Source organism: Saccostrea cucullata, unplaced genomic scaffold (assembly GCF_032062105.1).
Source record: "Saccostrea cucullata isolate Sc308-1 unplaced genomic scaffold, CSIRO_AGI_Scuc_v1 ctg6638, whole genome shotgun sequence".
Taxonomy (NCBI): Eukaryota; Metazoa; Mollusca; class Bivalvia; order Ostreida; family Ostreidae; genus Saccostrea; species Saccostrea cuccullata.
The window spans coordinates 12,173-24,889 of record NW_026928550.1 but is presented as its reverse complement, the minus strand read 5'-3'; the positions used below and the strand labels follow the sequence as shown (position 1 = coordinate 24,889).

Below are 12,717 nucleotides of genomic sequence, written 5' to 3'. Positions count from 1 at the left end.
TTTGTACATGCTTGCGTTAGCAAAATTAATAGTTGATCCTAATAATACCATATCAAAATGATCCGGGATTTCGTATTGCTCTCGTTGATTAATTTGTTGAAAGGTCAGTAAGATTTCGTTTTTTAAATAACGATAGGGACGAAGTAATAAATGTTTTAAGTAAACCCAACCGTGACGTATCATTTGTTTGTATTGAGATTTGAGAACACAATAGGTATGAAAGAAAGAAATAAATGTATACGAGTAATAATAAATTTCAATTGCTGGTTCGTCAACTGTTTTTTAACCCCCCCCCCCCCCCCCAAAAAAAAAATAAAGAATGCGAGGGTTGTCCCAGGAAAACGCGAACATTTTCAACATTTTTCGATTCATTAAGACTATTTAATTAAAAAATGCCATACATCGTCGTCAAAACTTTTCGAATAATGCCTAAGAATTCCAATGAAATATCTCTATAAATAACATTTTCTAAGAAGTAAACGAATCTACCAAATCCGCTGTCTGAGCACTACTGACGACACAAAACGTACCTGTGAATTTGTTCTTATAACTGTGCATCAAATAAAATTCATTAACGATCGAATGAATTCGGTACTGTATTCAATTTTCTTTTAGTCACCAGGTTAAAGATCTCAAATATAAGTGTTACTAAAAGATTGCGGAGTTAATTCTTTTAAAAGACAAACCTAACTCATTTCACTGTGGTCTTCACATAGGCCTGTGAGGTCCTTCATTTGTCTATTCAGTTTATCTTTATTTTTCTCATCTATCAAATTACCAGCCAAGTCAAGCTTAAACCCTTTCAATAGAAATTAACCTGTGTTCCATACTTATATTTCACGTGTTTTCATCATGATTAGGATCTCATTGACCCATGTACAGGAGTCATACCCTTCTCAACGTAGTGTTGCTTGACAATTTTGTAGTCCGAGTTACCGCCAATGTCACTAATTTTGACAATATCTAATTCAAGGTGTTTTGGTGCATGTTGTAATATATTTGTCATTATAGGTGTCAAATAAATGTAGTTTTAAATGCGAGTACACAAAGTTAGAGATTATTGATGTACATGTACAAGGTAAATTTTCTTACATTTTTTCCCGTATAGTCTTATTTGCAAGAAAACCCCATTGAAAATGCTATTTGAAAAAGTCAAAAATTGTTCATTCACCGGTCCTTCTTTAATCTATACACCTTTGCAATAGCTTATTGACTAAATATGACTCTGATGTTCTTGGAAAGACTTCCGAAGTCTTAAGCTACATTTATTGTTCTTAATTGCAAGTTTATTCTTGTGGCCTTTAGCTTATCATAATATAAAACCACTTTCTGGTTATAATTACGTTTACCATTTATAGATGTTATAATCACCTTTTATGAATGGAGTTTGATTGGAAATGGCTAAGTGGTTCTAGGCCAAATCCAAATGTGTCAACTTAACAGACGGACGGTCGGACAACCGGAAAAACAAACAATAGAAAACTTATGATCAGAAAAACTCACTTCAGCTTATTCAGTAGGGATTAATTTGTATATTTCATAAGGTTATAAGCAGTGAAATACTTTTAAAATTTAAAATGAACGAAAAGAAATAGATATTATACTGCTGTAATAGCTAAATACATGTATCTTACTGCAAATGGGTCCACCACTGCCTTGTCCGAGTCCACACACAACAAATCCTGCAGCCTGTTTCCTTAGAGGTAAATAATTAACTCCACCCACATCGAAGGAAAGAATTTCAATTGCATCAAATATATCTTTGGTAGAATTTTCTAGGTTTTCCAATATATTTTTATAATTTTCCAATTCTTTGTTCACTATGTCGATAAAAACAAAATAATACAAAAGGTATGTCATATTAAACAAGTGTTTTCAAATCATAATTTGATGAGGTGTATGAGAAATTATTAATTAATATTGACTTACATTTTCCTGTTGTCATATATTGTGTTAAATCCAGGTTTTCACCAGGAATTGTCGCAGTCAAAGTTATGTTTGAAGAAACTACTTCCTTTTTATGTTCACATTCTGAATAAATTTGATAAATGTAAATTAAAGTAAACTGAAAATAACATACTCTGTAATTAAAAAAAAATAAACCTATACACCAAAGAAAAAAAATATTTTTTACATACATGTTATTGTGAATATAGTTTCTGAACGATATTTTCTAATTTTGATGTGTTCATGTTTTATAAGTTTGATAATTATGACTTATAAGGATATGAAAAAAGTGCGTATAAAACAGATATGTTGTCATCATCAGTCAGAAATAAAGGTAATTTTGTGGGTTTTTTTTTTTATAATTCTCAAACTCACTTTTTCAATTGTATATTCTTTTTGTTCAAGTTAGACCTAGATTAAACGCGAGAAGTTTTATGACCCCAGAGCAATGGGAAGAAGTAATGGTTTATTGGTATGCAAGTCAATTACAAACCGTCCATTGAAGCTTTTAGTTCACATATCCCATGTTTAAAGCAGGGCAATGTTGCTTCTAAATTACTATGTAGAGTTTCTAAGGCTGTCGAAGACTCGTTGCAGGGTATTAAAGAGTTGTACTCTATGGTAGTTATTGAAGATAATTTATTCGGTATCTTTGCTTCTGAAAAAAGAAAGAAACTCAATATTATTTTAATAGTATTACAATTCTAAAACAGTTCTAGTATATATGAGTGAAAAAATCTCGAAAGGGACGGTAAGCAACAAACAAATAAATAGACAAAACTAAACAATACTTTAACAAAGTGTGATTATTTATATTGTAAAATGTATATCATAAATAGTTGTTTTGTTATATTACTTACTCCCACAAGCAGGTGTAAGGCCATTCCAAGTATACCCAGTGCCTTGTCCACATCTGTACTCTTCGAGAGGACGATTTTCTGGAGCAAACACGTATCCTGCTACACAAGACACTGAACAAACTTTATCTCCACTAACAACCGAACAGTTCATCACGTTACCGAAGGAGAGTTGAAGTTCCGGACAAGCTATATAACAAAAGGTAAAACAGAAATTGCTTTTTTATCTCTTGTAATCAGTACACTTATATTATATAATTATAATATATATTTTATTATCCATTATGATTGATTTCGAGTTAAAATTAAGTTTTACGTACTGTTATTTAGAGGAAAACTGTGTATGTTAAAACTCAAAAAAATATATTTTTTGCATTAAGTTATATCAATGTTTAATAAAAGAAATCGCTATATTTATTCAGTTAACATTTTAGAACACAGAAGCCCTTACATTGAAGTTTTAGATAACTAGACATAACTAACTCTCGAATGAAAAATGATTTAAATTGATACTTTAAATAAGTATACTGTGTTCATAAAAAAGCTCTATTTATTATATGTAATATTTTAGGTCCATGTTCGCCCTTTAATGTACATATATGTATTTATACATGTGTATATTGTTTTATTATTATTTAAAGCATGACTATTTATGTTATATTCACATTTTATTTGCAACATATTTTAATCTAAGTGCTTCAATGAATTAAGGAATCGAAAACAAAATCAAAGGCTCAACGGATTTTTTAATAAAAGCATGAGAATGATTCAAATTAAAATAAATATATAAGACTGTGACTTACTTGGACATGCCTTGGTGTTACAAGGTAAATTTTCGGATGCCAGTGAAGGGTTACATTGAAGACCTTCGGGATCCGGGAAAGGATTATTGCAATCACGAGATCTCGTCTTCATGCCTCCATTACATGTCACTGAGCACTCAGAAAAACCACATCATGCACTCCAACCACCGTTCACTATATAAAGAGAAGTGGTGTTCTTTAATATAAAGAGACTACTGGAAATTAACGTATTTGTCAAGTAACCAATATGCACCAGGGTCATCCAAAAAATATGTAGACAATGTTCCTCATCGTCATATTATTATTACAAAATTATTGATCAACAAATTTTCGTAAACAAAAACATTTATTTTGTCGAAGTGTGAAGTTTTATTTACCATGTATCACTATTAATTCTGCAGAAGTGAAGCGCACATTACGTTTATGACGTTCCTAACTCTTTTGACAATATTTTTAACCATAACTAGTTTCTTCGCAGACAATCCATCGTCCGATTCAATCTCGACACCGCTCTGAAATTGTACTTTCCGTTTTATTCAAATACACGGCTTATTTTTCATTTAGATCCTGGTTTATACAGAGATTTTTAAGTTTGTAAAAAAAAATCACCGAATGCAAAGCACAATTTCACTGCTACTCGCTGCTCCGTGACGTTCTCTAACGTCATGTTTTTTTTTTTTTTTTTTTTTAGTCAAGTCCACATGTATTTAGAAACTGATATCTTTTAAGCGGAGCAACATATTACATAGCCTGATATCATTTTGTTTAATACAGCAATATACTTGATTAAAACATGTAATTTTTATTTCGTTTCAGCTCCATTTAGAGATATGGCTATAAATGCTATATAGTGAAAATTAGTAAATTACTCAATTTTTACTGTGTTACGTGGCCCAATTTTTTGCTATTCTAAATCTTTGATAATTTTAAGAGATATGAGGATATATTCCAATTTTTTTACTATAATTATTTGAATCTGTTGTTAAAATATATGTACTAACTTTGGATATAATATGACGTTAAATAAAAAGGTTAGGGCAAAAGTCTACAAACTTTTTGAATGACACTCGTAAAATATACAAGTTACACCAAAAAAAGAAGAAAAAAAAAGCAATCAAATTTAAGGAAAGCTACCTGTTAATCATATAAGATTTTTTTTTTTTTTTTTTTTTTAATTGGCTCTTACATTTTAGAAATTAAAATTAAAGACATACATGTAACATTGCAGCAAAGATATATAATCAATATTTCTAGTAGTTATAGACTTTAAATAATCTTAAATAATAACTGAAAATTGTTTGGGCTCATACTTATAAAAAGAAATAAAAATACACATAGATCATATAGATCAGTTTTCCAGATTATTAAGTAATTCTTGCCATTCTTTGTAGAAATCTTCTAATTTTCCCTTAGTACAATATAGAAATTTTTTAATATATAATTTTTCCTTTAAATATTTTCTAAAAACCATAAAATTCAAGTTACATTGACAATTCTCTTGTGCATTTTTAACGGTAGAAATATAGTATTTTGCTAGCAATAAACAATAATTCAGAGCTGTATTATAAGTATTTGTATAAATTCCAAATATCACATTTTGACATGAAATATCTTGGATAAAACATATATTCAAACTATTCCACCAATTCAAAAATTCATTCCAAAATGCTTTAGTACTTTCACAAAAATAAAACCTATGTTCTATTTTGTCAATTTCTGTACATGTTTTACATGATGGTGATTTATTTATACTCATATTATATAATAATTTTCCATGTGCTATAAATCTATGAATTAATTTATAATTAAAAGATTGCAAATAAGTCTCATTATTACATAAAAAGGAAATGGAAAAAATATTTTTCATGTCTGATTCTGTTATGCTAACATCAAATATATTTTCCCATTTTTTAATATAAGTTGGTTGCTCAATCAATTGTTCTATTATAGTCCAATAATAGTCTTTGCATTGTATTTTTGAAACTGGACATTTCTTATCATCAATAGAAAGTGTTAATGTATTTCTATTAAAATTAGGTTTTTGCTTTTCCCTCAAAAATTTTCGCCATTCTTATGGTATTGCCATTCTAATAGACATGTAGTCCAGAAAAGAAATGTTTATTCCATTAAGCTCGACTAATTCTTCATGACTTAAAAAATCTCTATTTTCACCAATAATGTCATTTACATAAACTATTCCACAATTGTACCATTTTTTCCAGAAGATGGGTGTTTTGTTCATCTTGATTTTATCATTAAACCATAAAATTTCCTTAAATACTTTAGGTTCTACAGAAACATTATGATAAGTTCTAAATTCCTTCCAACAATTTAAAATTGTGGTATATACATGTGTAAAAAATCTATATAGCATCTTGATTGAAGTAAAGTTTGTAAATTTATATCTTCAAAATATGCCTGAAAAATCATAAACCATTTTGTGAACTTTAAGTCCACCCTTATTTATTTGTTGACATGCTACAGTTAATTTAACTTTTGGTTTGTCACTATTCCATATAAAAGTTGATATCATTTTATTTACTTCTTTTATAATCTCATTAGAAATTGGTAGTACAGTAGCTTGATAAATTACTTTAGGAATTGCTAGTGTTTTTGTAATCAAAATCCATCCTATCAGAGTTAAGTTCCTCATTTTCCAAAGGTTGAGAGTTGCTTTAATGTCATCTACATGTAATTTGGAATTGAATTTTTTTACTAAAAGTTATGTTCCCCATGTACACTAAACCAGATTCCAAGTGTAAAGAATAAACCACTAGACCATTTTACTGGCAAGCTGCCTGGAGGATAATTCCTACAGCTAACAATCCATATGGCCTCTGTTTTATTAAGATTGATCTTTAAACCAGAACAGTATTTAAAATTTTGGATGATTCTCAATACTTCAAATCCTTATTTTTCATCACTTAAGAAACAAGTAGTGTCATCTGCTAGCTGACTGATTTTAAATTCTGTTTCACCAATTCTTATACCATGAATGTTTTTATTTGATCTAATTGCAATAGCCAATAATTCAACACATAACATAAATAAGTAAGGTGATAAAGGATATCCTTGTCTAACACCTCGAGTTATCTTAAAAAAGGAGGAGGAATATCCATTATTGATTAAGCAACTTGTTATATCTGAATATAAGATGCGTACCCATTGTCGCAGCCCTTTGCCAAATCCAAAAGTTTCTAAAACTTTATCTAATTATAACCATTCAACTGTATTAAAAGCTTTTTCAAAATCTACAAACAAAATAAGTCCAGGAATATTTTTGATACTTGTGTAATCAATAAGATCTGCGATAGTTCTAATATTTTCTCCTATACATGTATATCTATTTTCAATATAACCTGTTTGATCAACATCAACTACATGTATGTAAGGCAGTAGTTTTTTTAATTCTACTTGCGAGAACTGTTAATAACCTTTAACTAACAATTCTAGTGCAGCTAAAATAATATCTCTATAGTTAGATTTTCCTTCAGTAGTACCACCTTTTTTATCTAGTGATGGATTTAAAGTAATATTGAAATCCCCTCCAATGACTAGATTTTCAAAGCTATATGGTTCTATGTAGGCCAATAATGAATTGAAAAAATCCACATGACAATTTGGCTTATCCTTTGTTGGAGCATAACTATTAGTTAAAATAAAGTTGGTTTCATCTATCATTAAATTGACTTGTATAATTCGACCTTCATTATCTTGTACCTTTTCTTTAATAATATAATCTATATTATGAGGAAAAAGAATAGCTACTCCCCTGCTGTTGGATTCACCATGACTGAACTCTATATCAGACCCCCAATCCTTTAACCACTGACTTTCATTCTCTGAAGCTGAGTGCGTTTCTTGTAAAAATATAAAACTGTTTTAAAGGAATTCTTTAGCCATGTAAAAATACCGAGTCCCTTAATTTTTGCGCCGAGCCCTCTTACATTAAGTGAAATACACGATAACTCAAACGACATCAAAATTGAACAATTCTACATGAACGTTACCAACTGCACTGCTACGATTGTGTGACAAACTAATACAAAGTGTTAAAGAGCCAAAAATAACAAGAAAAGAAACAAAGAAAAGAAAAATGAAAATATTTACAAAAAATAACAAAAAACATACCTTCAAAGGGTGAACTAGAAGACCGAAAAAAGCTACATGTCCTCTATTCATAGTCTAAGTCGGAAGTTTACTTCCGTGTCATCAAAGACAAAGTCCTAATCTAAGGGCTTAACATTATCCGGAAAAGATTCCGGTTAGTTTCGCAAAAAAAAGAAGTGCAATTATTTACATACATTAGAAAGCGCGTAATACAAGATACAGTACAGACCAGACCCAACCTGACACAAAGCAGTCCCAAAGCAGTCCCGGGGACTGCTTTCTTGGACTGCGAAAGCAGTCCCACAGCAGTCCCAGTGCAGTCCCACAGTGGTCCCAGAGCAGTCCCAGCAGTCCCAGCGGTCCCAGAGAGCAGTCCCAGTAGTCCCAAAAAGCAGTCAGAGCAGTCCCAGTGGGCGGGGTTTATTAATTTAATCGGCGGAGCTAACTCAGAAATGAGATTTGCAATAAACAATGGAACTATAAAAGGCAGTAGAAATTTATTCTGGGTAGTATGCCAGGACTCCTTACATGTGTGCGAAGGTCACTTATGAACAGTACGCGCATAGAAACAAATTAAATGATTTTTTTACTGAAGACAGAAGGGTTTCACACGTACATGTATGAATTAAACTGAACACGAACATTTAATCGCAATTATCGGGTGTATTAAATTAATAATTCAATTTTCTTTATTTTCAGTCTGTGATTTATACTGTTTCCCATTTATTTTTTTATACAGAAAATTAAACTTGAATTAATTATTTTCCACCAGTAAGAATTAACTTTAAATAGATCTCATCATCATATGGCCAATTTCCATACTATCGGGATTTTAGAAAATTCTTTGTTAATTTTGCCAAATATTATTTTTTAGTCATGATTATTTTTACTGACATGTCAATTTAATTATTGTTAATTTCTCTATCTCTATAATACTCAGTTTTAAGTGTTTTATTTGTAAATGTTAGAATGTACATCTCTAAATCACCAGAATTGAACCATCAGATTATGTTCAAAATTAATTAATCCTGAAAGAAATTCATACACATTTTATTGATCAATTTAATTTTTGCATTATATACCGGTAGATGGAAATTAAGGTCATTGTTGACCAACATGTTCAATGATGTGAAACGCTGATACGTATACCAAAATAGCATGCACTGATTTTCTGCCCTAAGGCGATTGAAACTGCGGGTGTTGATACCATGCAATAAACATTAATCGGCCAGGTACATGTAAACACAAGCAAAAGAAAAAAGAAATAAATCACAATTTCCGGTATTTCTTTATTTATAAAATCAATGTTCTCTTTTGAAAACTTGTTTATAAATTAAAAACTACCGGTAATTCATTAATAAATTCCCCGATGATTATTCAAATAGTTTGAGTTATGGAAGAATGGTAGCATAATTTTATTTCATGGTCATTTAATAAATGGTTAGGTTTTATTTTAGGGTTGCATGGGTACTTTTCTAGAGTGGTGCTCGTAAAACATGAAGCTTTTCAATAAAAAATAATATATCTAACTGTATAATGATTATTTTTAAATAGTGTCCATTCAAATGTTCAGTGCACATAATTTAACAATAAAAAATAAAATAGACCTACATGTAGATATTTTTTCTCATAAACCTGTAGTTTATTTTTAGGGATAAAAATCTACTTCTGACTTCCTTACTTAATAACGTTATTAAAAAAAAAATTCTTACTACAAATGTGTAAATTTACAGTCTCTGAAAATATTTATTAACTATTAATAATCTCTTCTAAGAAAGAAATCTTGCTTTTTAATAGTTTAAACTCCTCTCTGCTGCTAGTAGACAAAACAACTGGGAGTCTGCAAATTCAGAATACACAAGGGGGCGGAGCTATCATGTCACTCAGAACTTCTTTCACGCATGAGTGAACAAAGCAGTCCCAGAACAGCTGGGTCTGCTGGGATTGCTGGGTCTGCTTTTTAGAGCAGTCCCAGGGCAGTCCCAAAGCGGTCCCAGAGCAGTCCCAAAGCAGTCCCGGGGACTGCTTTCTGGGACTGCTTTGGTGTCAGGTTGGGTCTGGTCGGTACTGTAGTTACATTATTTGTGAAGGAAAAAAGTGTGAATAGCACATATAGCATTGTTATCACTGCCTAATAAGAACCGTTCTATAAACAGTTCGGTTTAAATGAAGCAAGAGTGGGGTGGGGGTGGGGGTGGGGGTGTTATCATATATACAAAAAAAATAGAAGAGAAAAAAAAACACACACACACAATAAAGCTCAACTCTGTAAAAAAAAGAGTTGAAAGTTTTAAACAATCAATGATTAAATATCAACATTGTCATTCTACATGTTCTCAGTAATATTGCATAATTTTGAGGCAATTTAATGTTGCTGCAGGAAAAGCTAGGGAGTTTATACACATCATATGCACACTCACTAACTAGTGTGTCGGAGAACCACGTCAGTCAGCAGATTTTCCAAGATTTCGAATCGACGACCACCAATGTGCTTCGCTTGAAATCGCGAGATTACAACTGTCATATTTTTGATTATAAGATTCTTGTTCGCTATTAAACTTTTTCAGTTTAAATTTGGAATTTCCTCTGGTGAGATGTTTTTATATATTTCACTTCAGTGTATCGCATTGTGTCAAACGAAGGGTCATTAATGACTATCTATACTACTCTATTTTAAAGATGTAAAAAATTATTATTATACTCGTAAACTGTTTTCATTAAAGGTTTGCTACAATCTATATCTAATCATAGACCTTATAGATAATTTTAAAAGTTCTATTTTCGTATTTTTTTAACTTATAAAACTTGGTATTATACTTTTGCCTTAATTCAAATCTTAGAATAATGATTAGAAAAAAAACAAGTTTTTTGTAGCCTTCAGTGCAGTGCAGTGCAGCACGTATAGATGACTTTACTCAGCGTCTGTCTGTCAGTCTTCCGACCGTCTGTCCGTCTGTTACACCTTATATTTTGAGAAGTGAAAGAGGTATGGATTTAATATTTTGCACATATATAACTTGGTATTATGAATACACATGAGCAGAGAAGATTAAAAAAAAACAATGATGCATATACATTTCTTACTTATCATACCAACAAGCATTAATCTGAACTCATCATTGCGGAGCCACAAATATGACAATTCTAGAAGATGCACAATATGGTTTTTAACATATTTTAAAAGGAAAAACATGTATCTAAAAGTAAATGACAAACAGTCGATAGGCAGTTTAATCATACTAATTTTGGTTAAACAAAACTTAATTAATCAAACTGATATAACAGCAATACAAATTTCAGTGAATAAATGATTCTTACCGACAGGAATTTCACAATTTTTCCCTTTGTACAATTTCGAACATGTACATATATGATTGTATTTTCCATTTTGACAAACACCACCGTTTTTACACGGCGCTGCACTACAGTAGTCGGGGGGAACCTCACAAGTCTCACCAGTGAAACCATTGTTACAGTCGCAGCTGTAGTTTCTAACTAAGTCAATGCAGCGGTGGCCATTGCATGGATTTGGGATACACTGGTCGACATCTAAAATCGAAAAAGACTTATCTTATCTAAGCTTTTTTCCTTAGTATTTGAGAATGAAAAACCTATAATACATTATATATTATCTCTTATAAGAATTTTATAATATATGATTTATAAAGTATTTTGAATGAAATTTTTGATTGTGTATGTTAAGTTTCGATAGAATAAATAATGACTTTTTATGAAAGTTTTCTCTGTATTTGACTCCGTATACATTAATTAATTTATCCTCGCTACAACTCACTGTCACATTGGCTTGGCGTTTTAATGCGTGAGTTATCAATTGATGTCCAGTCAATGTTACTCAATGTAACAAACGTATCATTCCCGAGGTAACTACATGACGATGCATGTAGAAGAATCTCGTCTTCAGAAGGAATATTTGGAGTAATCTGATACCCAGATATAGAAATGTCTACGAAAAAAAGAGAATATTAAGATAAGTTTGACAAGAATTTTAGAAGCGGTGTCTATTTGTGAAGTTTGATTAAATATCAATTTCATTTGTCGGTAAATATTACAGTTTATGCATTAAATTTAAAACCACATTTACAAAAAATTATACAGAAATTAGAATTGATAAAAAACGTTCATTTCCCTAGCTGTTGTAAGAAATAATATGATACATGTAGCTAAGTGTAACGAAAAAATGTATGTTCTTAAGAAAACAATAGATCAAAATTCTATTTTGCTAGAGAATGAGGGATTCTCCGATTCGATGACTTTTCTGCATAAAGAAATGTTAAAATTCAAAGGAAGTATTTAAAAAATCGTAAATATATAAAAAAATATATCTTGCCTTTTTATTATTTCATTACCTGTTGATGGGTCCTCATCAAGAACTACATCAAATCTTAAGTCCGGTCCAATCAAATTGGCATTTCTATGGCAGGGAAGTTGTTTTTGAGAATTTCTGATTCCATTTATATAGACACTAATTGTGTTTCTTTCTGTGCTCATGATAATTGCTACATGATGCCAGTTTTGAGTGTCCTTCGAAATATCCAGACTCACTTTGTATCTTTAAATTTAATATATATGATTTTGAAGCGAATCGTTGTAAGAATAGGAACTTGTATTTTATACTGGTTTTAGCGAAGGATTTTCAAATGTAAAAAATCTTTTCAAATATCAAAAAATATAAATAGAATTCAAAATGTAAGGAAATGAAACTTAATCACGCAAAATATCAATATATGTCGACAATTAAGAACCTTACTATACAATTTCAACGCCAAAAATTCAAATGTCCAATAACTGTGGTGTTCTACGTGGCACCGGATCCTATTTCTTTTGTTTTAGAGGTGTGAGTGGCTTCGCTCCTGATTTTTATTTTCAATGGATATTGAGCATAAATACTGATCGCTTTATCCTTATTTGTCATGTTCATTTTATTCAATTAAACGTAATATAGGGAAATGTCAATTTTTTCCTATATATTTAATGGTATA

At 30.7% G+C, this 12,717-nt stretch overlaps 1 long non-coding RNA gene across 1 annotated transcript; it reads right to left on the bottom strand.

The window, feature by feature from the left end:
• Positions 1 to 3,700: 3,700 nt before the first annotated feature.
• Positions 3,701 to 12,149, bottom strand: LOC134277920 (uncharacterized). The gene is made up of 4 exons (XR_009994347.1): positions 12,085 to 12,149; positions 11,511 to 11,681; positions 11,036 to 11,266; positions 3,701 to 3,781 (listed from the first exon to the last, which is right to left on the bottom strand). It is a non-coding gene; the product is annotated as an uncharacterized LOC134277920 (long non-coding RNA).
• Between the last annotated feature and the right edge of the window lie 568 nt (positions 12,150 to 12,717).